Source organism: Poecilia mexicana, unplaced genomic scaffold (assembly GCF_051168715.1).
Source record: "Poecilia mexicana isolate PSO_F unplaced genomic scaffold, ASM5116871v1 scaffold_1, whole genome shotgun sequence".
Classification (NCBI taxonomy): domain Eukaryota; kingdom Metazoa; phylum Chordata; class Actinopteri; order Cyprinodontiformes; family Poeciliidae; genus Poecilia; species Poecilia mexicana.
The window spans coordinates 17,100,896-17,128,507 of NW_028263370.1; the positions used below are offsets into that span (position 1 = coordinate 17,100,896).

General features: G+C 39.7%; 14 non-coding genes across 14 annotated transcripts; all 14 read left to right on the top strand.

Moving 5' to 3' along the window:
• Positions 1–11,976: 11,976 nt before the first annotated feature.
• Positions 11,977–12,160, top strand: LOC148161122 (U2 spliceosomal RNA). The gene has a single exon (XR_015763936.1). It is a non-coding gene; the product is annotated as a U2 spliceosomal RNA (small nuclear RNA).
• A 1,862-nt stretch (positions 12,161–14,022) lies between these two features.
• Positions 14,023–14,213, top strand: LOC148161123 (U2 spliceosomal RNA). Its single transcript, XR_015763982.1, has one exon. It is a non-coding gene; the product is annotated as a U2 spliceosomal RNA (small nuclear RNA).
• A 586-nt stretch (positions 14,214–14,799) lies between these two features.
• Positions 14,800–14,990, top strand: LOC148161124 (U2 spliceosomal RNA). Its single transcript, XR_015764025.1, has one exon. It is a non-coding gene; the product is annotated as a U2 spliceosomal RNA (small nuclear RNA).
• A 1,860-nt stretch (positions 14,991–16,850) lies between these two features.
• LOC148161125 (U2 spliceosomal RNA) lies at positions 16,851–17,041 on the top strand. The gene has a single exon (XR_015763989.1). It is a non-coding gene; the product is annotated as a U2 spliceosomal RNA (small nuclear RNA).
• Positions 17,042–17,627: 586 nt separating this feature from the next.
• On the top strand, positions 17,628–17,818 carry LOC148161126 (U2 spliceosomal RNA). The gene has a single exon (XR_015764020.1). It is a non-coding gene; the product is annotated as a U2 spliceosomal RNA (small nuclear RNA).
• A 589-nt stretch (positions 17,819–18,407) lies between these two features.
• On the top strand, positions 18,408–18,598 carry LOC148161127 (U2 spliceosomal RNA). Its single transcript, XR_015764027.1, has one exon. It is a non-coding gene; the product is annotated as a U2 spliceosomal RNA (small nuclear RNA).
• A 2,089-nt stretch (positions 18,599–20,687) lies between these two features.
• Positions 20,688–20,878, top strand: LOC148161128 (U2 spliceosomal RNA). The gene has a single exon (XR_015764014.1). It is a non-coding gene; the product is annotated as a U2 spliceosomal RNA (small nuclear RNA).
• A 589-nt stretch (positions 20,879–21,467) lies between these two features.
• LOC148161129 (U2 spliceosomal RNA) lies at positions 21,468–21,658 on the top strand. The gene has a single exon (XR_015763947.1). It is a non-coding gene; the product is annotated as a U2 spliceosomal RNA (small nuclear RNA).
• Positions 21,659–22,079: 421 nt separating this feature from the next.
• Positions 22,080–22,270, top strand: LOC148161130 (U2 spliceosomal RNA). Its single transcript, XR_015763950.1, has one exon. It is a non-coding gene; the product is annotated as a U2 spliceosomal RNA (small nuclear RNA).
• A 421-nt stretch (positions 22,271–22,691) lies between these two features.
• On the top strand, positions 22,692–22,883 carry LOC148161131 (U2 spliceosomal RNA). Its single transcript, XR_015764034.1, has one exon. It is a non-coding gene; the product is annotated as a U2 spliceosomal RNA (small nuclear RNA).
• A 589-nt stretch (positions 22,884–23,472) lies between these two features.
• On the top strand, positions 23,473–23,663 carry LOC148161132 (U2 spliceosomal RNA). The gene has a single exon (XR_015764028.1). It is a non-coding gene; the product is annotated as a U2 spliceosomal RNA (small nuclear RNA).
• Positions 23,664–25,752: 2,089 nt separating this feature from the next.
• On the top strand, positions 25,753–25,943 carry LOC148161133 (U2 spliceosomal RNA). Its single transcript, XR_015764018.1, has one exon. It is a non-coding gene; the product is annotated as a U2 spliceosomal RNA (small nuclear RNA).
• Positions 25,944–26,532: 589 nt separating this feature from the next.
• Positions 26,533–26,723, top strand: LOC148161134 (U2 spliceosomal RNA). Its single transcript, XR_015763951.1, has one exon. It is a non-coding gene; the product is annotated as a U2 spliceosomal RNA (small nuclear RNA).
• Positions 26,724–27,144: 421 nt separating this feature from the next.
• On the top strand, positions 27,145–27,335 carry LOC148161135 (U2 spliceosomal RNA). Its single transcript, XR_015763953.1, has one exon. It is a non-coding gene; the product is annotated as a U2 spliceosomal RNA (small nuclear RNA).
• Positions 27,336–27,612: the final 277 nt, after the last annotated feature.

Below are 27,612 nucleotides of genomic sequence, written 5' to 3' on the forward strand. Positions count from 1 at the left end.
CATCAAGTGAGGCTGTGGCAGAAGTCACTTAAACTCAATGGTTCTGACCAATTTTGAGAACATTTGCAGTAAAATCAAACAGTGACAAACAGTTGATTTTGTGTGAATTTTGAGGTTTTGTGGAAAACTGGAGGGACTTATTGATGTAAGTTGGAGTCTAGAGGGCCCCTTAAAAAGCTACTTCGGGCCAGATTTGGCCCCCGGGCCTTGACTTTGACACCTGTGGTCTAAAACATAACACAACAAAATCTCATACTTTTTGCAAAAACAATTTAGAAAATGAATACAAATACAAAATTTTACCGTTGCAGTTGTTGATTAAATAATGACTAGTTTGTTTTGTGATTCACATATATTTGAATTCTTTTAAATTGAAATGTTTACGTTGCTGTGACAGCAGGCTGTATGGATCCAAACGGCGAACTTACAGCCCGCTGTGTCTGTGTGAATGACGTGAATGCGTATTTTTATGAGCTGTTTGTTTTACATGACCTTCGCGGTCGGAAGGGGCTGCGTATCGGAGGCTGGTGCTGTTTGTTTTTTACTTTAGATACACAGATGACGTGATAGAGTTTCCTTTTTCTGACACTTTGATTGTTAGGTCTGTCATTTGAGGTGTGTGTTTTTCCAAAGGCTTGCTGACATTTTAATGTGTAAACCTCTGTTTAAGGAGCCTTTCTTTCTTCTGCAGGCCGTTGGAGTCTTAGCCAACGATCCTACTGAACGTCCTGCAGTAGAAAGTTTCAGATATCCTGTGATAGATATTTTAGAAGTCCTTTCTACTGTGAAAGAATTGTTGCTAATGTTCAACTATATCTCCTTTTTTATCCTGTTGGTTTTTAGTAGAGGGTTCAGCCAATCACTGTAGATGTTGCACTGGTGTTTCGTTCACTAAATACTTCAGAAGTAGTTGGGGAAATAAAATCGTGGTCCGCCAGCTGCTGCAGTGCGAACACAAAGAAGTATATTTATAATAGTTTAAATAAATTGGCCCTAAACTAAATTATATATTTTGCCAAACAAACAAAATTAAAAATGTTATTATAGCTGTTTGTAATGCATCGTCTTTGCAACTGGAAGTTTTAGAAATCTGAGATAGCGGCCTCTTTTTCTTTTCTGACACATTTTCCTTGAATTCATGTTACTAATGTCACCCATAGCACCACCTACTGGCATGGCAGGGGAATGTCAGTATTTCTTTTACTCCAAATTTCAAAGCTTATTTGAGTGGGTTTTTTTCAACAAGTGTGATATTTAAAAAGATAATATAAAAAAAGATCTGATTGGAGACAGAATGTAGCATTTATTTGAGAGACAGACGAGTTTTGAGGTTTTGCGACAGGGTGGATGCATTTGTTCTGAATGATTGTGAAGTTGTGGCGTCGGTCAAGAGGAACGCACGTCAAGAACGCCGTGTTGCGTCTGTTGGTGTTTAAACGCGTTGGATGAGTTGTGTTGAAGTCTGACCGGACAGAACCAGAAACTTGGACTTGAGACGTGGAAAGTTGAGCAGAAGTGTTGACCTTTATGAATAGAATGATCACTATCATCATTTTTAGGAGCAGTTAGCCCAGCAGCCAGATGTCAGGTCATTTCAGAAGTTATGAAGTTATCAACACAGAAACCAACAGGAGTTAAAGCGACGCTAAGCTCGCTGCTTCATTTCCTACCCATTTCTTAAATTTCCATCAAGTCACATTTTTCTGTTGCATTTGAGTTAAATCCAAGTCTTCCAGATGACACAGTTTCAGGCATCAGTAAAAATGCAGTTAGAGTTTCATGTTGGAGTTGCTGTAAATGTTTTGGTATTTACCTGCAGAGGGCGTTTATTGGTACCAGTGGTTTATGTTTTTCTATTTCCGACTGATCTGAAGGAGGTTTACCTGCTTTGTAAATAGTATGCAGTGGTTTGCTGTATCTTAAAATGTATTTAAAGGTGAGTTTTGAGTAGCTCTAATAATTTTATTTAGATTATATCTTCTTTCTTCCATTGTGCTTCCTTTCTCATCACAGTTTTCTAACATTACTCTTGCACTTTATCACAGTAGGCTAGACTCGGGGATCAGGTTGGGGCAGACGGGCTCACTATATAACTGCAATTAGCAGATGCAATAAGTTATATGTGTGGCATTATTAAAGCTAATATCCCACATTTAAATATTATATATCTTATATTTAGTTGTCATTTTACCCATTCATAATTTTTTTTGTGGGAATGCGTTTACTCAGACCTGAAGTCTGGATGAACTCTCCCTCAAAATGAGTTCAAGAGAAATGTTTTGGGTAATCAGTTGCTGCTCATGTCCCCCTTTCAAACTGATATGAAACATTTCGCTGCTGTGAATTAATTCTGACAAACCTTTTTTATCAGATGAACCATGTTGAGATTTATCAACTGGGATATTTAGACCTTTTCGAACAGTGTCTCCCACTCCAGTCCTTCATTAAAATCAATGCCTTGTATGAGTTTGTAAAAATAAAACACTACATTTGACCCGTATTGCATGGTTAACATTAGTATTGTGACTGTGTCTTAATTAATCACTCAACAATAGTGTTTTATAGGAGTTTTTGCTGGTTGGACACATCCAAAAAAGGAAACACGTCTTGCTCCTTGGTGAGCAGTTTTCCACAGTGCTAGGCTACGCTAGCATGTTTCTTCTGTTTTGATATGACTCAGTAATGGCTCATCTATCAACATGTTTCGGTGTAGTCCAAGTTAATTAAGGGTAGATAAAACTTTCTGAACCTGTTGCTGTTTTGCTTTGGAAACTTGGCGCTTTGAAGCTCTTGAAACTGAAAGATGAGCGTTTCATTTCCAGCTGGCAGGTAAAACTAACTTAAAAGTTAACTGCACTAACCCTAAAGCAAAAATTATAAACATTAGCTTTAACAATGTTAAAGCGCTACACCATCACGGTATTTAGCAGAAGCTAATCCCACAGCGTTAATTCAGCCATGTTGATACCCACAACATGTGTTTCAACATAGAGTATCTCCTTAAACAAGATCAAGTTTGTTATCCCACACTTACCTGAATAGTTGTGCTTCATAAAATGATTATTTGCAACAGACTTTTCCCTCTGGTTTCACAGTTTTTTGACTTGAATATTGCTAATTCTGTTTCTGATATTGGCTAGTTTACCATAGGGCGAGAGGAAACAGTCTTCACCCACTGCAAAATAAGAGCATGGCTACATAAATCATTCTTAACTACAACTTTAACATAATAGTATGCTTTATTCAACTGAAAGTTAACAAAACAACCAATCAAATTAGCGTTTAAGAATTTAATTGGGAAAATTAATTTAGGGTTAGCAAAAACGCAAAGTAAAAAATTTATAGGAAGTGTGCCGACCACTGCAGATAACTGTCTGGGAGATGAACTGTTTGGAGTTGGAGGAAACCGCAACAGCCATTACAGCCTCTGTTTCACTGTGAACAAAGCAATGAGTCTGCAGTAAAGCAATAAAATAAGTCACACATTTTAAAAATTGTAATGAAACTTGGAGCTGCACAGCTTGCTGAAGGAGTGGCTGAGTTAAAATCAGAAACTACTCCAACAACAGGTATTGATCAGGAACTCCAGTACTGATGATTTAAAAATACTCTGATTGTTTCATGGAGCCGAACACCTGAGATTGGATTGTGACATCCCCCCAAAACTGTCATCACTTTCCAATAAGATTCAATCCACTTGGTTGATTTTGTTACAAATAAGCACGATTATTTTAGCTTATTTAATTTTTCACTCTGCAGCAGCAGATCATCCTGTGTAACCTTAGATTTGGCTGCTTTACCGAAACAAACGCAGAGCAGTTTGTTTCCTTTAAACTGTGGCATCATGTTGCAACAACAGATCTTTCTGAAGGGAGCAGATGTTTTATCTTGTCTTATCGTGTCTTCTTCTTCCAAAGCAGCAGCCTTTGTTTTGCCATTGTTGGTGTCATTTTAGGTGATCCCACAACGTGACTTGAACAAGTTCAAAACATGACTTCCTGAGACAGAGTTGGATCTTTACTTTGTGCAATGAAAGCCAAACTGTTGCTTTCTCGACGTGTTAAAAGGGCTACATTAGCTAAATATGCACCTCTTGCTTGTTAATTGTATTAAAGGCTTTTTTCGTCTATTGATGCTCACAGCAGCAGCGGTTTGGTGAGGAGATCGCCTGATGTTGTTTTCCTGCTGCTTCACGCTGAGTTCAGGATGCCCTGCCTGTTTTATACTTTGCATAATTTTATAGTACAACCTCTTGGAGAATGTACAAAGTGGACTAGCTACTAACTCAGAATCTAGTTTTGTTTGCTAGCTGATTTATTGATTTACTGTGCTAAGATTGTCACCGATTAATGCTTATCCTGTATCGTATTTAAAGCAGTGGCGCACTGACGTACTAACGGGCCGGAGGAGCCTCGCTGTGTGCTTGACCTGCTGACGACACCAAGATGAATTTAAAAAATAAAAAAAGGCGATAGGCTGCATTTCTGACAGTTTTTCTTATGAAATGACTGACCGCTGACTGTCACCACTCTTTGCATGAGATCCACATGTGATCTGTTTGTGCGTCACACTCTTCTGACTGTAAAATGACTACAATCAGCACTGTACTGTAATGACAACACGAACACAGTGAACATTAGCCTCTGGTCGCAAGAGGTCTGTGATACTTTATTTTACTTTTTTTATTGTTTTTGTAAATAGCTACTACTTGAGGAGATACTCACGGATCAGAACTGCTGAGCCCAGAGCTGGTGGGAGTAGCCATTTTGGTCCAACACTGAACTTTTGTCACACCTTTTATACTCCACTGTTATATTTATTGTGGTCAAAATAATAAAAAAAAAAAAACTAAAAGTTCTCTTAACTAACTGGTAAACTTCTCAATGTCTTGAAAATACGAGAGAAAAACAAAATTTGTTTTTCTAAACTGTTCCTTATTGTAAAATGAAGTGGCTAGCTATTGCATAAATGATCTGTCATTAAAATTAAAGTATAGCAAAAACAAAAATATAGAAAATTGCCAGTGTGATGAAGTTAGGCCTCTCAATAACAAATGTTACTGGACGTTTTTGCGATAAACGATAATATTGTTGAGACAGTTTTCAGGCAATACAACGGAAAAGGCTTAATAATGCAAGAACACATTCTCTAAGATGAAAAAACTTTAAATTTTTAGTGAACATTTAACACTGGAACTGGAAGACATTTTAAATATCCAAAATAAAATTAATTATGAAGTCTCTGTAAACAAAATTGTCCTTAAAAACAAGTGCTGGTTGAGACCAAAGCACCAAACTGAAGACTTTTTGTCATCCAGTTTTTGATAGAAAGAGAAAAATGACAAATCATGCATAATTATTGAACTAGTTTTAAGTTATCATGCAATTAATCAATTTATTTATTGTGACAGGCCTAGATAAAGTATAACACTGCTAAAGTTGAAAAAGGGCTTTAAAATTTGAGTTTAATTTTGATGTTACGATAAACTAAATGTTTTTGCTCATATAGCAGCATTTGTCAGATAAAAATAAATGTTTTAATTGCATAAAGAAATCCAGGATTTCAGTACTTATTTATGAACTATGAACACGTTTATGTACTGAAAATGTCTTTTTCAGTCAATCAAAATTTACCGAACTGTTTTGGGATGTAAATAAATCTGTTTTTTGAATCTCCAACCAAACCATAAAACTAGCATAAATACTCACATAATTTATAGAAATGAAATCTAAATGTTTTATTGCATACTTGAATAAATGTTTTTTAGACTTGATGGAGAGTCGTTGTATAAATATCGACCGTAGGGAGAGAAACCTCTCTTGTCTTTAGGATTGTGCACCCGTTCCTCACTTGATTTATTTTGTCCCCTTCACTGATTTTCCAAGTCCAAACAAAATCTCTTCACGCTGAATTGTTCCTCTTATTTATTGAAAAATTACATTTAAATACTTTAGGAAGTCATTTCTACTGTGAAAGATCTTCTGGTCTCGATGGGGCTACGTTGACGTGCTAAAAGAGCCTTGAAGGCGACGTTTCATGTGACTGAACGGACAATAAAAAATAAAATGAAAGGATTTTATAAAACTGCTCAACGACCCGTCAATGTTTTTGCAATAAAAGTCGAGTTTCTTTGTGGAGGAGAAGAAAAGTGAAGAGCTTTCCGTGTCTGTTTGGTGTGATGATCCGTGAGTGTCTTTCCGTTGTATAAAACATGTATAAGCATTTGTTTTCTATCACAATATTATTGTACAGTACTGCTTGTATAATTTACAGGTAAAGCATGTATTTTAAACTTTTTTAAAACCCAAACAATAAACGGTGTACATATATACAGAAATGTAGGCAGTAATTAGGTTTGCAGTTAAACTCTAATAGCATGACAGGTAGCGGGGTTTAGTATATATATAATGTACAGGCTGTATGATGAATCTTTATGAGGGGAAACACTTGAAAATCACCTGATATTAGACTTTGTGCTAAAGATAAGCTCTGCAATGCATTTTTTGTGCCTTTTATATCAATGTATGTAATCTAGACAATCTTGAAAAAGCTTGTGTACAACCAAAATGAAAATAAAATGGTTCTGTGGCAAATGGATTGGTTGGAGTCAGATTTTTATTCTTAATTTTTCGGCACATTGTTTAATTTTTTTGTTGCTGTGAAGTTAAACTGGAATCATATTTTAAAAGAAATTCCGATTTTTTTACCGGGGCCGTTCACACTGCCAGTAAATGCGACTTGTATGCGTTTTGCAGTGTAAACGGCCAGACGACCTGAAAGTGTCCCACATGCGCACTAGAGGGCGCAATAGCGTCAGCGTTCTCAGTGTTCTGCCAACCGCCATAAAAAGAAGAAGTGCTCAGTGTTTGCAGAAGTAAACATGGAGGCTAACGGTGGAGCTTAGCTTACATATTTGAAGTTGTTGTCCGGCCGCAGCAGCATATTAACAACTTAATCCTCATATAATCCGTCATGGTTGTTGTTTTTCTTCCCACTTGCGCGTATCAGGACGCAGAATAGTGAGATTTGTTGAGAATCAGTGACGTTCAGTTCGGATGAATGCGACCTGGACGTTAGGTCGCATTTGAATTGGATACGTATCGGATATGGGTCACATTCAAAAAGAATCCGACCTGTGCTGTTCACACTGCCATGAAACGATCGAATACAGGTCGCATTACGTCAAAAAAAATCGGAATTGGGTCTCTTCAGGCTGTAGTGTAAATGCATCCTGATTGGTTGTTTTTGACCGGAAAGTGTTGCATTTTTGCAAATTGCTAAAGTAGCACTGGGAGGAAGTGGAAGAACATTATTTATTTATCAGATTACTTGTCTCCAATGACAGTTTTAACAAAATATGTTTTTATTCACAATAAAGAATTATATTGACTTGACTTGGAAATCTGCTCACTCCTCAGCGGCTTCAGTCCGGCTGAAGGAAGGATGTCATGTCTCTTTTAAAACTATAAAACATCTACCATCAATCAATCAGTTACTGGAACTCCTTGAAAACAATTACACCAGACTGAATAAAAGCATTATGTGTTTTCTAATCACAAAATTTACACAATAATATGTCCATCTAACTTCTGAAATGTGTTTGTGGAGCCCTCACATCAATAGTCCATCGATCCGAACAACAATGTTCCTCAGTGCTGAGGCATCTTCTGCTGTTTTGGTTGAGCAAAGTAGGAGGGACGACCGCTCCAAGATGGCCGCCGTATTTTCTGCACCGGAGCAGCCAATGCACGGTTTACTCTTATATTATGTAATAAAATATTGTTTTGTCCTTTTTGCAGGTCTTGTCGCCCACGGAGCAGAACATCCCGTCTCCGTCCTCTCCAGACTATCGAACAAAAGCTCAGGGTGATGAGATGGAGCACTTCCACATCCTTCCTCAGCTGCAAGCAAAGAGGGCCGACTTTCTCACCGTCATGCTGACCGGTACGCTGCCTCAGCGCAGGAGCTTCGCCACGCCCGACGAAGAGGTACCAGAACCTCCTGGGCCGAAAGACGACGACGTCACAAAGAGCGAGTCCAACAGCGAGGCGAGTCAGAAAAGCACCGAGCGCAGCCAGGATGCTGCGCCTTCAACACTGATGGCGGAGGACCAGAGGGGCCCGAGGGAGCACGCTTCGGCTGCTGATGCAGACCCGGATCTGGAGGACGCATCCAAAACTCTGGTTCTGTTCTCGCCCGGAGACACTCGCAAGTCTCCCTGTGGCGGGGAAGCTGTCCTGGAGGGGGAACTGGCCACGCCAAATGCTCTAAATTCTCGTAATGACCGCTTACTGACCGGGGAGGGGATTCAGCCTGAACTGTCCGAGACGGGCCGCCTGTCACCGGCCCTCCGCTCAGAACTGAGACCTTCCACTCCCATCGCTCCTGGGTCACCGCCCTTTACCAAAGTCGAGCGCACTTTCATTCACATCGCAGAGACGTCACACCTCAACGTCATGTCGTCCAACGGTCACTCTGCGAAGGAGAGTGACCGGGAAGTCTTAACCGCCACGAGGGAATCGGCTGCAGACGTTGACAGCCAGGAGCAGGAAGTTGCATCATTGTTGAAAGAGACCGGAGGGGAGAGTGTGCCGGACCAAACCAGTACAGAGGCTAAGCAACCAAAAACCGAAAACGGCCCGTCAGCCGTCTTTCCCGTGTCCATGGACTCCTCCTCTAAAGGCACCTCACCGGTTTACGATCGTAAAGATCCGTCCCAAGAAGCGAAGAAGCAGCTATCGTCCAGCGAGGAAGCTGTAAAGCTCCACCCTGCTGGGTCAGAACCGTTGGTGAGCGCCAAGCCCAGAATCCGGAGCAGAATCCCAATCCTAATCTCTGAAGAGGACTCGGGCTCAGAGCAGTCCTCCTCCCTCTCGGCCCGACTTCGGCTCCAGCAGCGCGCCCGGCAGCTGGACCTGGCGCGCCTGCTGGTTCAGAAGCAACAGGGCCGCTGGATGAGGAGGAGGATGCTGTCCGGAACGTCTTCATCGCTGTCATCGGGGGACGACGAGCGCTGGAGGGCGTCGGAGACTTTATCCACGACGGGGTCGGAGGAGGACGTGCATGTCTCGGATGAGTCCAGGAGGAGTTCGCGTCTCAAACCGACTGAAGAGCAAGGCTCCAAAGATTGCAGGAGCAAAATCCCTCGACTTGTCCCCCCCATAAAAATACCACCAGGGGGCGACGCTGCTGCTGCTGCTGCTTCTCCGCTCTCTTTACCAGATGCCAAAAATACAAAAGGAGCTTCATCTGTCATCAATGGGTAAGCCTGTTTTTATTTATATATGGCACCTTTTAGCTAAAGGTAATTATGTACATAATGATAAAAACAACACACAATAGCTTAAAAATGTAATAAATATTAACTATAATAATTAAAAACCTGGGTTTTTAAACTAGTTTTTTAAAAAATTTAAGGTTTGACTGTTCCTGCTGCAAACAGGTTTATTTATATAAAAACAGGTTGAAACTGCACCAGCGCACTGACACATAAAAATAATAGAGTATAATAAAATGATGAAACAAAAATAAGATAACACTAAAATATCACAACAGAAAAGTTACCGTATCAGATCTCAGTTGAATGCCAGTGAATAAAACTAAGTTTTAAGAAGCGATTTAAAATGACCCAGATGTGATCTGGATGGGTAATGATCCCGGAGAAAAGGAGAAATCCTGATCTCCTTTATCCTTAAGTCGAGTCTGAGGGACGTTTAATAGCAGCTGATTATTTAATCTGAAAGTTTTGAGTGAGTTGGAAGTGCCTTACATTGATCTGACTCTTTTTTGTTGTTTTATTGTCTTTATGTTTATTTTAAAAGCTTGAGGATAAAGTCTTGTTCACACTAAATGTTTTAGAGCTGAATTCATTGTGTTGTTTAATAAAATTGCAATTTGAAACAAGAAATTAAATTATTCTAAAGTAAAATAAGTAGATATTTTAACTTGATAATGTGAGTAAAATAATAGAGGAATTTTGAATTGTGAGTTACAACTCACAATTCAAAATTAAGACAACTTGTCTCTTGTTGTTAAATCAACTTCATGAACTTTAATTCTGAGTTAAAACCAAATAAATTTTCTTGTTGAGTTAAATTGCATTTTCCAGGCAACAGGTGAACTTTCATTTTCAAGTTAAACCACCTTCAAATGTTGTACAGTACATGAATAACTTAATATGTGCTCATTTCTCCACAGAAGTCAGAAAGCTGGGCTAGCCACCCAAAAGAAACCTAAGCCCGTCCCATCTCGGTCCTCCTCCTCCTGTCCCCGTCCATCAGCCGTCTCCGGTCCACACAGCAGCCCACGGATGCCGCTACGCGCCCTGCTGGGAGGCCGGCGCAGCCTTAGCTCCACCCACTGCAGGACTGACAGCCCCTCTCCTCAGAGGACGTGCCCATCCAGGCAGCCCCTCTCGGTTCGGGCCCCCACTGTCCCCATGCTGCCACCCAGAACTACAACAACTATGCGTCGCAGCGCCTCCCAGGAAGCCACCGCGCAGACCTCCACAGCCGCTGCGCCTGCCAGGCCCAGGCCGAAACCCGCCGGCGGGGCTAAAGCGAAAGCGAATGCCAGGGATAAGGCGGTGCCTGCTAGATAATACAGAGGCACTCGGATCCGAGACCTGTTGGTGTGTTATCAGTCTCCTGTCAAGTTACGCCTCAAAGGTTTTCACAGCAAGAGACTCTGGTGTTACAATAACCTCAAATTCATCTAATGGAAACGGACATTGTATGTTTTTTGAAGGACACCGAACTGAACTGTATTTGGGCTTCCAGTTTCCTGACTGACTGTTGTTCAGGAGCTTTGCTGCCACGGTGCTACGGATGCCTCTGCTGCTCCCTGGTTGATCCCTGAGTTAACTTCTTCTTCTTCCTCCAGCCGAGAGTCATGGCCCCCGTTTTCAGATATTCTCACATAACACAGTATTCCCAGCTTTCCACAACTATGCTAGTCTTCTGTCGACGATACTCTGCTTGGTTCACATTGCATGGTAAAGTATATCACAAATGCATTGAATCTGTACGGGGAAAACTGTATTAAAAGTGACTTAATATAGATCTTCCCATCTTATTTTCCATAAATAAGCCAAATTGGAGAGGATTTAGCGCCGAGTTATGTTGGCATGTAAAAGATTCCCAAATATATTCTGAACTCGTAGTGAATGAAGAGAAGCATAAGAATGGACTCCAAGAGAAAGCGTTCGGCCGCTCGCCTCCTCCTCATGGTGTGACATTGGGCATGCTTTAAACATTCTATTTTTGAGGGTATATTTTGTTTATTCTCTAAAATTGTACATAACAGAATCATTTCCATGAAAGACATCTTTATTTTTTATCTTGCCAGGCGAATAGTAAACCCGAGTCTTTAACCTTGTGTTCCAGTGTGTTGGTAATAGGCCTTTTTTTTCTTCTTCTTTTGATCGCATGAGAAAAACAGGGTTTAACCATGAGAGGAAGTTATTCCTGCTTAGATTTGGTGCAAACTTGTGCTGAATGTTGGAGCCTGTGTTAGTCTGGGGCTGCAGGGCACTGAGCTGTGAAGTAAAGTCTTGGTGATGTGGAGCCGTGTCCTGTCTGTTATTTCATGGTTTTTCTCACACACACAGAGGCAAACTGGGAAATCGCAGAACTGCCGGTGCTCCATTTTTTTAATCTACTGTTTCAGACTATTACATAGTAAGTATAATAAATTTCAGCCAAAACAACTTTTAGATTAATCTAAGAAACTTTCTAGAGAAAGACTTCTGAAAACTTTGTTTGAAAAGTCAAAAATATTGTAGAAAAATTTGCAGAGATTTTGAAATTTCTGAATTTCAAAAGAAAGTTGAAAATGTTTCAATTTAGAACCTCAAAAATTTCCAAGTTTTTTCTATAAAATTTTAGATGAATCTCAAAATTTCAGTTTTTCCGAGAAAAATTTCAACTTTTGAAATTCAGTTTGTTTTATTTTTTTATTTCTTAGATTTATCTCCAAATTTCTGAGTTTTTTTTTCTATCAAATTAGTAGTTTCTGTTCTTAGTTTAATATCTGATATGTCTGCACTTGGGGACTGTATCTTAAATTGTTTTTTGAAACAGGGAGATGGAATAAGGGCTTGCTCTGTCCACTCCACACATCATCCTGGTATTGCAGTATTTCCAGGAATGGTGCACTTTCCTACTGTGGCGACACGAGGGTATGAATCCGATACTCTGCTCCTCACAGCAGGGTAACCAGAAGTTGTCAACAACGCCACCTTGGGAATTGCACCCAAGGAAATAGATTGTCATTAGGCACTCGAGGTTTGTGACCAAAGAGAACAAGACTTTTCCAAAAGTTAATTACATTTTATTGTTTTCATGTTTGTTTTTAAAAAAAGGACTATCAAAATATAAGGATCTACAATAGGAAGGGAAGTGCACAGTACTGAGGCCTACCAGCAGGGGGAGGGCAGACCAAATGGGAACTGGTTCCTAAAATAAATGTATAAATCCAAAATAAATCACTCCAAACACTTGAAAACAGGCATTCAGTCGTGAAGAAATACCAACACCGGCCACTACACAACACACAGTTCCAGTCTCCCTGTAGGCCCCTCCCACTACCTTCAGCTCTCAGCCTGGAGAAAAAAGGGTGGGGTTAAACATTCAAATACAAAAAAAAACCAAATACTACAATTTAAACTTGGCCAAAGACTAAAATGAGGTTACCTCCAACAGAATCAATTACAAATATCAATAATTTAATAAAATAGTCTACAGGGGTGTCAAACTCCAGTCCTCAAGGGCCGCTGTCCTGCAGTGTTTAGATGTGCCACAGGTAAAAAACAGTGGAATGAAATGGCTTAATTACCTCCTCCCTGTGTAGATCGGTTCTCCTGAGCCTTGCTAATGACCTAATTATTCTTTTCAGGTGTGGTGCAGCAGAGGCACATCTAAAAGTTGCAGGACAGCGGCCCTTGAGGACTGGAGTTTGACACCCCTGGTCTAAAAGAACCCAAGGCTGCCACCTGCGGCAAGGCTGGAGGCCACACTAAACAATAGAAAGCTTGTGTACCAAAAAACTTAAGAAACCAAACAAGATAAAACTAATTAAACAAAGTCAACCGAAGAAACAAAGTAAAGTTAAACAAAAAAAAAAAAAAGAAACCAAGCAGTGAAACAAAACAGCAGGGTCTCCAGGGAGCTGCAGCAGTGTCAGAGCTGGAATTAAATCAAAGTTAATAGGTGATTTACAGAAGATGGTGGAAGGCAGAGGAAACCATCGTCACCTACCAGAGCTGGATGCCTCCACCCCAACCAAAGAATCCTTTCCGGCCCACATCGGGAGGATCAGCTTGCCAATACGTGCTATATATAAATAACTGTCATTGTTGTGTTATGGAGAAGTATGGGTGCAATAAAACAATTCATACCTGTTTTATGCTAAAACTACACTGGGGAGGGTGAATTGCAGTCACACCCCAGTACCAAGAAGGAGACTTACAGTGGTTTCTAGATTTAAACAATTCAAGTCAAACACTGAAATTGTAGATTTTATGCAGAAGGAAAAACATTACTTACTGATGTTAGAGTTTTAGACCTGCACGCTACACAAGCGACCTTCCCAACAACATCTGACCAAATGTGAGCATAAGCAACCAGTTGAGAGTCTCCCTTTATACACTCCACCCATCACGAGGTGATGAGGGGTCAGGTGTTTTGAATATTAGGACTGGCTTCTTCCTGCTACACTACCTTTGTGAAGTAATGAATGCTATTCAGCAGGCATTCAAAATGTAAATGCAACTCTAATTTCAGAGATCAAATTTTCAACTAGTTCTGAGATGTGCTGCAAAAGCATGTCACTGTCATTGATTGTTTTCAGCTTCATGTGACTTGTTTATATGAATTTATCACTTCTGAACAACATAAAATGTTGGTAATTCACGTTTTACAGAGTAACTATTGGTAGTAAGGTCTACAAAATAATGCAGTTTTGGAACCGTGAGTTAAAGTGAGGCCAGTCAGAATGACTTGTTTTCCTCGCCAGTTATGTGGCATCGCTTCTCGGCCTTTTGGCTAAGATCAGTGTGTAGTTTCTGTTCTTATCAGTTTAATATCTGATATGTCTCCACTTGGGGACTGTATATTAAATTGATTTTTGAAGCAGGGAGATGGAATAAGGGCTTGCTCTGTCTGCTCCACGCATCATCCTGGTATTGCAGTATTTCCAGGAATGGTGCACTTTCCTGTCTTTGTCAAATAATAAATGCTATTCAGCAGGCATTCAAAATGTAAATGCAACTCTAATATCAGAGATCAAATTTTCAACTAGTTCTGTAGAGATGTGCTGCAAAAGCATGCATGGAGAAAGAAGCAGTAAGAGCTGCAGTTTAGGGTCACGTCCACTAGAGGCTGCTGCAGCTGTTATAAATCTATCTCGTCAAAAACCTAACTTTTTTTAACCTAACAACTTCTTTATGCTGCATAGAATGAACAAGAAGTGTAGAGATATATGCACTATAATCACATTATGTAAATGATGTGTTTATATTTACAACAACACCAAAAGAAATGGCCTGTTATCATTCTCAGCTATTAGTTTTGGAGTAAAAGGACTAGAAATAAACAAATGGTTGTCACTGTCATTGATTGTTTTCAGCTTCATGTGACTTGTTTATATGAATTTATCACTTCTGAACAACATAAAATGTTGGTAATTCACGTTTTACAGAGTAACTATTGGTAGTAAGGTCTACAAAATAATGCAGTTTTGGAACCGTGAGTTAAAGTGAGGCCAGTCAGAATGACTTGTTTTCCTCGCCAGTTATGTGGCATCGTTTCTCGGCCTTTTGGCTAAGATCAGTGTGTAGTGTCTGTTCTTATCAGTTTAATATCTGATATGTCTCCACTTGGGGACTGTATCTTAAATTGTTTTTTGAAACAGGGAGATGGAATAAGGGCTTGCTCTGTCCACTCCACACATCATCCTGGTATTGCAGTATTTCCAGGAATGGTGCACTTTCCTACTGTGGCGACACGAGGGTATGAATCCGATACTCTGCTCCTCACAGCAGGGTAACCAGAAGTTGTCAACAACGCCACCTTGGGAATTGCACCCAAGGAAATAGATTGTCATTAGGCACTCGAGGTTTGTGACCAAAGAGAACAAGACTTTTCCAAAAGTTAATTACATTTTATTGTTTTCATGTTTGTTTTTAAAAAAAGGACTATCAAAATATAAGGATCTACAATAGGAAGGGAAGTGCACAGTACTGAGGCCTACCAGCAGGGGGAGGGCAGACCAAATGGGAACTGGTTCCTAAAATAAATGTATAAATCCAAAATAAATCACTCCAAACACTTGAAAACAGGCATTCAGTCGTGAAGAAATACCAACACCGGCCACTACACAACACACAGTTCCAGTCTCCCTGTAGGCCCCTCCCACTACCTTCAGCTCTCAGCCTGGAGAAAAAAGGGTGGGGTTAAACATTCAAATACAAAAAAAAACCAAATACTACAATTTAAACTTGGCCAAAGACTAAAATGAGGTTACCTCCAACAGAATCAATTACAAATATCAATAATTTAATAAAATAGTCTACAGGGGTGTCAAACTCCAGTCCTCAAGGGCCGCTGTCCTGCAGTGTTTAGATGTGCCACAGGTAAAAAACAGTGGAATGAAATGGCTTAATTACCTCCTCCCTGTGTAGATCGGTTCTCCTGAGCCTTGCTAATGACCTAATTATTCTTTTCAGGTGTGGTGCAGCAGAGGCACATCTAAAAGTTGCAGGACAGCGGCCCTTGAGGACTGGAGTTTGACACCCCTGGTCTAAAAGAACCCAAGGCTGCCACCTGCGGCAAGGCTGGAGGCCACACTAAACAATAGAAAGCTTGTGTACCAAAAAACTAAGAAACCAAACGAGATAAAACTAATTAAACAAAGTCAACCGAAGAAACAAAGTAAAGTTAAACAAAAAAAAAAAAAGAAACCAAGCAGTGAAACAAAACAGCAGGGTCTCCAGGGAGCTGCAGCAGTGTCAGAGCTGGAATTAAATCAAAGTTAATAGGTGATTTACAGAAGATGGTGGAAGGCAGAGGAAACCATCGTCACCTACCAGAGCTGGATGCCTCCACCCCAACCAAAGAATCCTTTCCGGCCCACATCGGGAGGATCAGCTTGCCAATACGTGCTATATATAAATAACTGTCATTGTTGTGTTATGGAGAAGTATGGGTGCAATAAAACAATTCATACCTGTTTTATGCTAAAACTACACTGGGGAGGGTGAATTGCAGTCACACCCCAGTACCAAGAAGGAGACTTACAGTGGTTTCTAGATTTAAACAATTCAAGTCAAACACTGAAATTGTAGATTTTATGCAGAAGGAAAAACATTACTTACTGATGTTAGAGTTTTAGACCTGCACGCTACACAAGCGACCTTCCCAACAACATCTGACCAAATGTGAGCATAAGCAACCAGTTGAGAGTCTCCCTTTATACACTCCACCCATCACGAGGTGATGAGGGGTCAGGTGTTTTGAATATTAGGACTGGCTTCTTCCTGCTACACTACCTTTGTGAAGTAATGAATGCTATTCAGCAGGCATTCAAAATGTAAATGCAACTCTAATTTCAGAGATCAAATTTTCAACTAGTTCTGAGATGTGCTGCAAAAGCATGTCACTGTCATTGATTGTTTTCAGCTTCATGTGACTTGTTTATATGAATTTATCACTTCTGAACAACATAAAATGTTGGTAATTCACGTTTTACAGAGTAACTATTGGTAGTAAGGTCTACAAAATAATGCAGTTTTGGAACCGTGAGTTAAAGTGAGGCCAGTCAGAATGACTTGTTTTCCTCGCCAGTTATGTGGCATCGCTTCTCGGCCTTTTGGCTAAGATCAGTGTGTAGTTTCTGTTCTTATCAGTTTAATATCTGATATGTCTCCACTTGGGGACTGTATATTAAATTGATTTTTGAAGCAGGGAGATGGAATAAGGGCTTGCTCTGTCTGCTCCACGCATCATCCTGGTATTGCAGTATTTCCAGGAATGGTGCACTTTCCTGTCTTTGTCAAATAATAAATGCTATTCAGCAGGCATTCAAAATGTAAATGCAACTCTAATATCAGAGATCAAATTTTCAACTAGTTCTGTAGAGATGTGCTGCAAAAGCATGCATGGAGAAAGAAGCAGTAAGAGCTGCAGTTTAGGGTCACGTCCACTAGAGGCTGCTGCAGCTGTTATAAATCTATCTCGTCAAAAACCTAGCTTTTTTTAACCTAACAACTTCTTTATGCTGCATAGATTGAACAAGAAGTGTAGAGATATAGGCACTATAATCACATTATGTAAATGATGTGTTTATATTTACAACAACACCAAAAGAAATGGCCTGTTATCATTCTCAGCTATTAGTTTTGGAGTAAAAGGACTAGAAATAAACAAATGGTTGTCACTGTCATTGATTGTTTTCAGCTTCATGTGACTTGTTTATATGAATTTATCACTTCTGAACAACATAAAATGTTGGTAATTCACGTTTTACAGAGTAACTATTGGTAGTAAGGTCTACAAAATAATGCAGTTTTGGAACCGTGAGTTAAAGTGAGGCCAGTCAGAATGACTTGTTTTCCTCGCCAGTTATGTGGCATCGCTTCTCGGCCTTTTGGCTAAGATAAGTGTGTAGTGTCTGTTCTTATCAGTTTAATATCTGATATGTCTCCACTTGGGGACTGTATATTAAATTGATTTTTGAAGCAGGGAGATGGAATAAGGGCTTGCTCTGTCCGCTCCACGCATCATCCTGGTATTGCAGTATTTCCAGGAATGGTGCACTTTCCTGTCTTTGTGAAATAATAAATGCTATCCAGCAGGCATTCAAAATGTAAATACAACTCTAATTTCAGAGATCAAATTTTCAACTAGTTCTGTAGAGATGTGCTGCAAAAGCATGCATGGAGAAAGAAGCAGTAAGAGCTGCAGTTTAGGGTCACGTCCACTAGAGGCTGCTGCAGCTGTTGTTATAAATCTATCTCGTCAAAAACCTAACTTTTTTTAACCTAACAACTTCTTTATGCTGCATAGAATGAACAAGAAGTGTAGAGATATATGCACTATAATCACATTATGTAAATGATGTGTTTATATTTACAACAACACCAAAAGAAATGGCCTGTTATCATTCTCAGCTATTAGTTTTGGAGTAAAAGGACTAGAAATAAACAAATGGTTGTCACTGTCATTGATTGTTTTCAGCTTCATGTGACTTGTTTATATGAATTTATCACTTCTGAACAACATAAAATGTTGGTAATTCACGTTTTACAGAGTAACTATTGGTAGTAAGGTCTACAAAATAATGCAGTTTTGGAACCGTGAGTTAAAGTGAGGCCAGTCAGAATGACTTGTTTTCCTCGCCAGTTATGTGGCATCGTTTCTCGGCCTTTTGGCTAAGATCAGTGTGTAGTGTCTGTTCTTATCAGTTTAATATCTGATATGTCTCCACTTGGGGACTGTATCTTAAATTGTTTTTTGAAACAGGGAGATGGAATAAGGGCTTGCTCTGTCCACTCCACACATCATCCTGGTATTGCAGTATTTCCAGGAATGGTGCACTTTCCTACTGTGGCGACACGAGGGTATGAATCCGATACTCTGCTCCTCACAGCAGGGTAACCAGAAGTTGTCAACAACGCCACCTTGGGAATTGCACCCAAGGAAATAGATTGTCATTAGGCACTCGAGGTTTGTGACCAAAGAGAACAAGACTTTTCCAAAAGTTAATTACATTTTATTGTTTTCATGTTTGTTTTTAAAAAAAGGACTATCAAAATATAAGGATCTACAATAGGAAGGGAAGTGCACAGTACTGAGGCCTACCAGCAGGGGGAGGGCAGACCAAATGGGAACTGGTTCCTAAAATAAATGTATAAATCCAAAATAAATCACTCCAAACACTTGAAAACAGGCATTCAGTCGTGAAGAAATACCAACACCGGCCACTACACAACACACAGTTCCAGTCTCCCTGTAGGCCCCTCCCACTACCTTCAGCTCTCAGCCTGGAGAAAAAAGGGTGGGGTTAAACATTCAAATACAAAAAAAAACCAAATACTACAATTTAAACTTGGCCAAAGACTAAAATGAGGTTACCTCCAACAGAATCAATTACAAATATCAATAATTTAATAAAATAGTCTACAGGGGTGTCAAACTCCAGTCCTCAAGGGCCGCTGTCCTGCAGTGTTTAGAAGTGCCACAGGTAAAAAACAGTGGAATGAAATGGCTTAATTACCTCCTCCCTGTGTAGATCGGTTCTCCTGAGCCTTGCTAATGACCTAATTATTCTTTTCAGGTGTGGTGCAGCAGAGGCACATCTAAAAGTTGCAGGACAGCGGCCCTTGAGGACTGGAGTTTGACACCCCTGGTCTAAAAGAACCCAAGGCTGCCACCTGCGGCAAGGCTGGAGGCCACACTAAACAATAGAAAGCTTGTGTACCAAAAAACTTAAGAAACCAAACGAGATAAAACTAATTAAACAAAGTCAACCGAAGAAACAAAGTAAAGTTAAACAAAAAAAAAAAAAAGAAACCAAGCAGTGAAACAAAACAGCAGGGTCTCCAGGGAGCTGCAGCAGTGTCAGAGCTGGAATTAAATCAAAGTTAATAGGTGATTTACAGAAGATGGTGGAAGGCAGAGGAAACCATCGTCACCTACCAGAGCTGGATGCCTCCACCCCAACCAAAGAATCCTTTCCGGCCCACATCGGGAGGATCAGCTTGCCAATACGTGCTATATATAAATAACTGTCATTGTTGTGTTATGGAGAAGTATGGGTGCAATAAAACAATTCATACCTGTTTTATGCTAAAACTACACTGGGGAGGGTGAATTGCAGTCACACCCCAGTACCAAGAAGGAGACTTACAGTGGTTTCTAGATTTAAACAATTCAAGTCAAACACTGAAATTGTAGATTTTATGCAGAAGGAAAAACATTACTTACTGATGTTAGAGTTTTAGACCTGCACGCTACACAAGCGACCTTCCCAACAACATCTGACCAAATGTGAGCATAAGCAACCAGTTGAGAGTCTCCCTTTATACACTCCACCCATCACGAGGTGATGAGGGGTCAGGTGTTTTGAATATTAGGACTGGCTTCTTCCTGCTACACTACCTTTGTGAAGTAATGAATGCTATTCAGCAGGCATTCAAAATGTAAATGCAACTCTAATTTCAGAGATCAAATTTTCAACTAGTTCTGTAGAGATGTGCTGCAAAAGCACTTTTAAGCTGTTGTTATAAATCTATCTCGTCAAAAACCTAGCTTTTTTTAACCTAACAACTTCTTTATGCTGCATAGATTGAACAAGAAGTGTAGAGATATAGGCACTATAATCACATTATGTAAATGATGTGTTTATATTTACAACAACACCAAAAGAAATGGCCTGTTATCATTCTCAGCTATTAGTTTTGGAGTAAAAGGACTAGAAATAAACAAATGGTTGTCACTGTCATTGATTGTTTTCAGCTTCATGTGACTTGCTTATATTAATTTATCACTTCTGAACAACATAAAATGTTGGTAATTCACGTTTTACAGAGTAACTATTGGTAGTAAGGTCTACAAAATAATGCAGTTTTGGAACCGTGAGTTAAAGTGAGGCCAGTCAGAATGACTTGTTTTCCTCGCCAGTTATGTGTCATCGCTTCTCGGCCTTTTGGCTAAGATCAGTGTGTAGTGTCTGTTCTTATCAGTTTAATATCTGATATGTCTCCACTTTGGGACTGTATATTAAATTGATTTTTGAAGCAGGGAGATGGAATAAGGGCTTGCTCTGTCCGCTCCACGCATCATCCTGGTATTGCAGTATTTCCAGGAATGGTGCACTTTCCTGTCTTTGTGAAATAATAAATGCTATCCAGCAGGCATTCAAAATGTAAATGCAACTCTAATTTCAGAGATCAAATTTTCAACGAGTTCTGTGGAGATGTGCTGTGAAAGCATGCATGGAGAAAGAAGCAGTAAGAGCTGCAGTTTAGGGTCACGTCCACTAGAGGCTGCTGCAGCTGTTGTTAGAAATCTATCTCGTCAAAAACCTAGCTTTTTTTAACCTAACAACTTCTTTATGCTGCATAGATTGAACAAGAAGTGTAGAGATATAGGCACTATAATCACATTATGTAAATGATGTGTTTATATTTACAACAACACCAAAAGAAATGGCCTGTTATCATTCTCAGCTATTAGTTTTGGAGTAAAAGGACTAGAAATAAACAAATGGTTGTCACTGTCATTGATTGTTTTCAGCTTCATGTGACTTGTTTATATGAATTTATCACTTCTGAACAACATAAAATGTTGGTAATTCACGTTTTACAGAGTAACTATTGGTAGTAAGGTCTACAAAATAATGCAGTTTTGGAACCGTGAGTTAAAGTGAGGCCAGTCAGAATGACTTGTTTTCCTCGCCAGTTATGTGGCATCGCTTCTCGGCCTTTTGGCTAAGATCAGTGTGTAGTTTCTGTTCTTATCAGTTTAATATCTGATATGTCTCCACTTGGGGACTGTATATTAAATTGATTTTTGAAGCAGGGAGATGGAATAAGGGCTTGCTCTGTCCGCTCCACGCATCATCCTGGTATTGCAGTATTTCCAGGAATGGTGCACTTTCCTGTCTTTGTGAAATAATAAATGCTATCTAGCAGGCATTCGAAATGTAAATTCAACTCTAATTTCAGAGATCAAATTTTCAACGAGTTCTGTGGAGATGTGCTGCGAAAGCATGCATGGAGAAAGAAGCAGTAAGAGCTGCAGTTTAGGGTCACGTCCACTAGAGGCTGCTGCAGCTGTTGTTACAAATCTTCCCGACAAAACATAACTTTTCTTAACTTAGAAATTTTGTCCCTTTAGTTTGATGTGTCTTATTTACATTAATTTACCACTGCCGAACCACATGGAATGCTATTAATCACCAATTTACCACCTCATTTTGTATTTTTGAAACAGGGAGTTGGAACAAGGGCTCGCTCTGTCAACTCCGTGCATCATCCTGCTATTGCAGTATTTCCAGGATTTCCTCGCCAGTTATGTGGCATCGCTTCTCGGCCTTTTGGCTAAGATCAGTGTGTAGTTTCTGTTCTTATCAGTTTAATATCTGATATGTCTCCACTTGGGGACTGTATATTAAATTGATTTTTGAAGCAGGGAGATGGAATAAGGGCTTGCTCTGTCCGCTCCACGCATCATCCTGGTATTGCAGTATTTCCAGGAATGGTGCACTTTCCTGTCTTTGTGAAATAATAAATGCTATCCAGCAGGCATTCGAAATGTAAATTCAACTCTAATTTCAGAGATCAAATTTTCAACGAGTTCTGTGGAGATGTGCTGCGAAAGCATGCATGGAGAAAGAAGCAGTAAGAGCTGCAGTTTAGGGTCACGTCCACTAGAGGCTGCTGCAGCTGTTGTTACAAATCTTCCCGACAAAACATAACTTTTCTTAACTTAGAAATTTTGTCCCTTTAGTTTGATGTGTCTTATTTACATTAATTTACCACTGCCGAACCACATGGAATGCTTTTAATCACCAATTTACCACCTTATTTTGTATTTTTGAAACAGGGAGTTGGAACAAGGGCTCGCTCTGTCAACTCCGTGCATCATCCTGCTATTGCAGTATTTCCAGGATTTCCTCGCCAGTTATGTGGCATCGCTTCTTGGCATTTTTGGCTAAGATCAGTGTGTAGTGTCTGTTCTTATCAGTTTAATATCTGATATGTCTCCACTTGGGGACTGTATATTAAATTGATTTTTGAAGCAGGGAGATGGAATAAGGGCTTGCTCTGTCCGCTCCACGCATCATCCTGGTATTGCAGTATTTCCAGGAATGGTGCACTTTCCTGTCTTTGTGAAATAATAAATGCTATCCAGCAGGCATTCAAAATGTAAATACAACTCTAATTTCAGAGATCAAATTTTCAACTAGTTCTGTAGAGATGTGCTGCAAAAGCATGCATGGAGAAAGAAGCAGTAAGAGCTGCAGTTTAGGGTCACGTCCACTAGAGGCTGCTGCAGCTGTTGTTATAAATCTATCTCGTCAAAAACCTAACTTTTTTTAACCTAACAACTTCTTTATGCTGCATAGAATGAACAAGAAGTGTAGAGATATATGCACTATAATCACATTATGTAAATGATGTGTTTATATTTACAACAACACCAAAAGAAATGGCCTGTTATCATTCTCAGCTATTAGTTTTGGAGTAAAAGGACTAGAAATAAACAAATGGTTGTCACTGTCATTGATTGTTTTCAGCTTCATGTGACTTGTTTATATGAATTTATCACTTCTGAACAACATAAAATGTTGGTAATTCACGTTTTACAGAGTAACTATTGGTAGTAAGGTCTACAAAATAATGCAGTTTTGGAACCGTGAGTTAAAGTGAGGCCAGTCAGAATGACTTGTTTTCCTCGCCAGTTATGTGGCATCGTTTCTCGGCCTTTTGGCTAAGATCAGTGTGTAGTGTCTGTTCTTATCAGTTTAATATCTGATATGTCTCCACTTGGGGACTGTATCTTAAATTGTTTTTTGAAACAGGGAGATGGAATAAGGGCTTGCTCTGTCCACTCCACACATCATCCTGGTATTGCAGTATTTCCAGGAATGGTGCACTTTCCTACTGTGGCGACACGAGGGTATGAATCCGATACTCTGCTCCTCACAGCAGGGTAACCAGAAGTTGTCAACAACGCCACCTTGGGAATTGCACCCAAGGAAATAGATTGTCATTAGGCACTCGAGGTTTGTGACCAAAGAGAACAAGACTTTTCCAAAAGTTAATTACATTTTATTGTTTTCATGTTTGTTTTTAAAAAAAGGACTATCAAAATATAAGGATCTACAATAGGAAGGGAAGTGCACAGTACTGAGGCCTACCAGCAGGGGGAGGGCAGACCAAATGGGAACTGGTTCCTAAAATAAATGTATAAATCCAAAATAAATCACTCCAAACACTTGAAAACAGGCATTCAGTCGTGAAGAAATACCAACACCGGCCACTACACAACACACAGTTCCAGTCTCCCTGTAGGCCCCTCCCACTACCTTCAGCTCTCAGCCTGGAGAAAAAAGGGTGGGGTTAAACATTCAAATACAAAAAAAAACCAAATACTACAATTTAAACTTGGCCAAAGACTAAAATGAGGTTACCTCCAACAGAATCAATTACAAATATCAATAATTTAATAAAATAGTCTACAGGGGTGTCAAACTCCAGTCCTCAAGGGCCGCTGTCCTGCAGTGTTTAGAAGTGCCACAGGTAAAAAACAGTGGAATGAAATGGCTTAATTACCTCCTCCCTGTGTAGATCGGTTCTCCTGAGCCTTGCTAATGACCTAATTATTCTTTTCAGGTGTGGTGCAGCAGAGGCACATCTAAAAGTTGCAGGACAGCGGCCCTTGAGGACTGGAGTTTGACACCCCTGGTCTAAAAGAACCCAAGGCTGCCACCTGCGGCAAGGCTGGAGGCCACACTAAACAATAGAAAGCTTGTGTACCAAAAAACTTAAGAAACCAAACGAGATAAAACTAATTAAACAAAGTCAACCGAAGAAACAAAGTAAAGTTAAACAAAAAAAAAAAAAAGAAACCAAGCAGTGAAACAAAACAGCAGGGTCTCCAGGGAGCTGCAGCAGTGTCAGAGCTGGAATTAAATCAAAGTTAATAGGTGATTTACAGAAGATGGTGGAAGGCAGAGGAAACCATCGTCACCTACCAGAGCTGGATGCCTCCACCCCAACCAAAGAATCCTTTCCGGCCCACATCGGGAGGATCAGCTTGCCAATACGTGCTATATATAAATAACTGTCATTGTTGTGTTATGGAGAAGTATGGGTGCAATAAAACAATTCATACCTGTTTTATGCTAAAACTACACTGGGGAGGGTGAATTGCAGTCACACCCCAGTACCAAGAAGGAGACTTACAGTGGTTTCTAGATTTAAACAATTCAAGTCAAACACTGAAATTGTAGATTTTATGCAGAAGGAAAAACATTACTTACTGATGTTAGAGTTTTAGACCTGCACGCTACACAAGCGACCTTCCCAACAACATCTGACCAAATGTGAGCATAAGCAACCAGTTGAGAGTCTCCCTTTATACACTCCACCCATCACGAGGTGATGAGGGGTCAGGTGTTTTGAATATTAGGACTGGCTTCTTCCTGCTACACTACCTTTGTGAAGTAATGAATGCTATTCAGCAGGCATTCAAAATGTAAATGCAACTCTAATTTCAGAGATCAAATTTTCAACTAGTTCTGTAGAGATGTGCTGCAAAAGCACTTTTAAGCTGTTGTTATAAATCTATCTCGTCAAAAACCTAGCTTTTTTTAACCTAACAACTTCTTTATGCTGCATAGATTGAACAAGAAGTGTAGAGATATAGGCACTATAATCACATTATGTAAATGATGTGTTTATATTTACAACAACACCAAAAGAAATGGCCTGTTATCATTCTCAGCTATTAGTTTTGGAGTAAAAGGACTAGAAATAAACAAATGGTTGTCACTGTCATTGATTGTTTTCAGCTTCATGTGACTTGCTTATATTAATTTATCACTTCTGAACAACATAAAATGTTGGTAATTCACGTTTTACAGAGTAACTATTGGTAGTAAGGTCTACAAAATAATGCAGTTTTGGAACCGTGAGTTAAAGTGAGGCCAGTCAGAATGACTTGTTTTCCTCGCCAGTTATGTGTCATCGCTTCTCGGCCTTTTGGCTAAGATCAGTGTGTAGTGTCTGTTCTTATCAGTTTAATATCTGATATGTCTCCACTTTGGGACTGTATATTAAATTGATTTTTGAAGCAGGGAGATGGAATAAGGGCTTGCTCTGTCCGCTCCACGCATCATCCTGGTATTGCAGTATTTCCAGGAATGGTGCACTTTCCTGTCTTTGTGAAATAATAAATGCTATCCAGCAGGCATTCAAAATGTAAATGCAACTCTAATTTCAGAGATCAAATTTTCAACGAGTTCTGTGGAGATGTGCTGTGAAAGCATGCATGGAGAAAGAAGCAGTAAGAGCTGCAGTTTAGGGTCACGTCCACTAGAGGCTGCTGCAGCTGTTGTTAGAAATCTATCTCGTCAAAAACCTAGCTTTTTTTAACCTAACAACTTCTTTATGCTGCATAGATTGAACAAGAAGTGTAGAGATATAGGCACTATAATCACATTATGTAAATGATGTGTTTATATTTACAACAACACCAAAAGAAATGGCCTGTTATCATTCTCAGCTATTAGTTTTGGAGTAAAAGGACTAGAAATAAACAAATGGTTGTCACTGTCATTGATTGTTTTCAGCTTCATGTGACTTGTTTATATGAATTTATCACTTCTGAACAACATAAAATGTTGGTAATTCACGTTTTACAGAGTAACTATTGGTAGTAAGGTCTACAAAATAATGCAGTTTTGGAACCGTGAGTTAAAGTGAGGCCAGTCAGAATGACTTGTTTTCCTCGCCAGTTATGTGGCATCGCTTCTCGGCCTTTTGGCTAAGATCAGTGTGTAGTTTCTGTTCTTATCAGTTTAATATCTGATATGTCTCCACTTGGGGACTGTATATTAAATTGATTTTTGAAGCAGGGAGATGGAATAAGGGCTTGCTCTGTCCGCTCCACGCATCATCCTGGTATTGCAGTATTTCCAGGAATGGTGCACTTTCCTGTCTTTGTGAAATAATAAATGCTATCTAGCAGGCATTCGAAATGTAAATTCAACTCTAATTTCAGAGATCAAATTTTCAACGAGTTCTGTGGAGATGTGCTGCGAAAGCATGCATGGAGAAAGAAGCAGTAAGAGCTGCAGTTTAGGGTCACGTCCACTAGAGGCTGCTGCAGCTGTTGTTACAAATCTTCCCGACAAAACATAACTTTTCTTAACTTAGAAATTTTGTCCCTTTAGTTTGATGTGTCTTATTTACATTAATTTACCACTGCCGAACCACATGGAATGCTATTAATCACCAATTTACCACCTCATTTTGTATTTTTGAAACAGGGAGTTGGAACAAGGGCTCGCTCTGTCAACTCCGTGCATCATCCTGCTATTGCAGTATTTCCAGGATTTCCTCGCCAGTTATGTGGCATCGCTTCTCGGCCTTTTGGCTAAGATCAGTGTGTAGTTTCTGTTCTTATCAGTTTAATATCTGATATGTCTCCACTTGGGGACTGTATATTAAATTGATTTTTGAAGCAGGGAGATGGAATAAGGGCTTGCTCTGTCCGCTCCACGCATCATCCTGGTATTGCAGTATTTCCAGGAATGGTGCACTTTCCTGTCTTTGTGAAATAATAAATGCTATCCAGCAGGCATTCGAAATGTAAATTCAACTCTAATTTCAGAGATCAAATTTTCAACGAGTTCTGTGGAGATGTGCTGCGAAAGCATGCATGGAGAAAGAAGCAGTAAGAGCTGCAGTTTAGGGTCACGTCCACTAGAGGCTGCTGCAGCTGTTGTTACAAATCTTCCCGACAAAACATAACTTTTCTTAACTTAGAAATTTTGTCCCTTTAGTTTGATGTGTCTTATTTACATTAATTTACCACTGCCGAA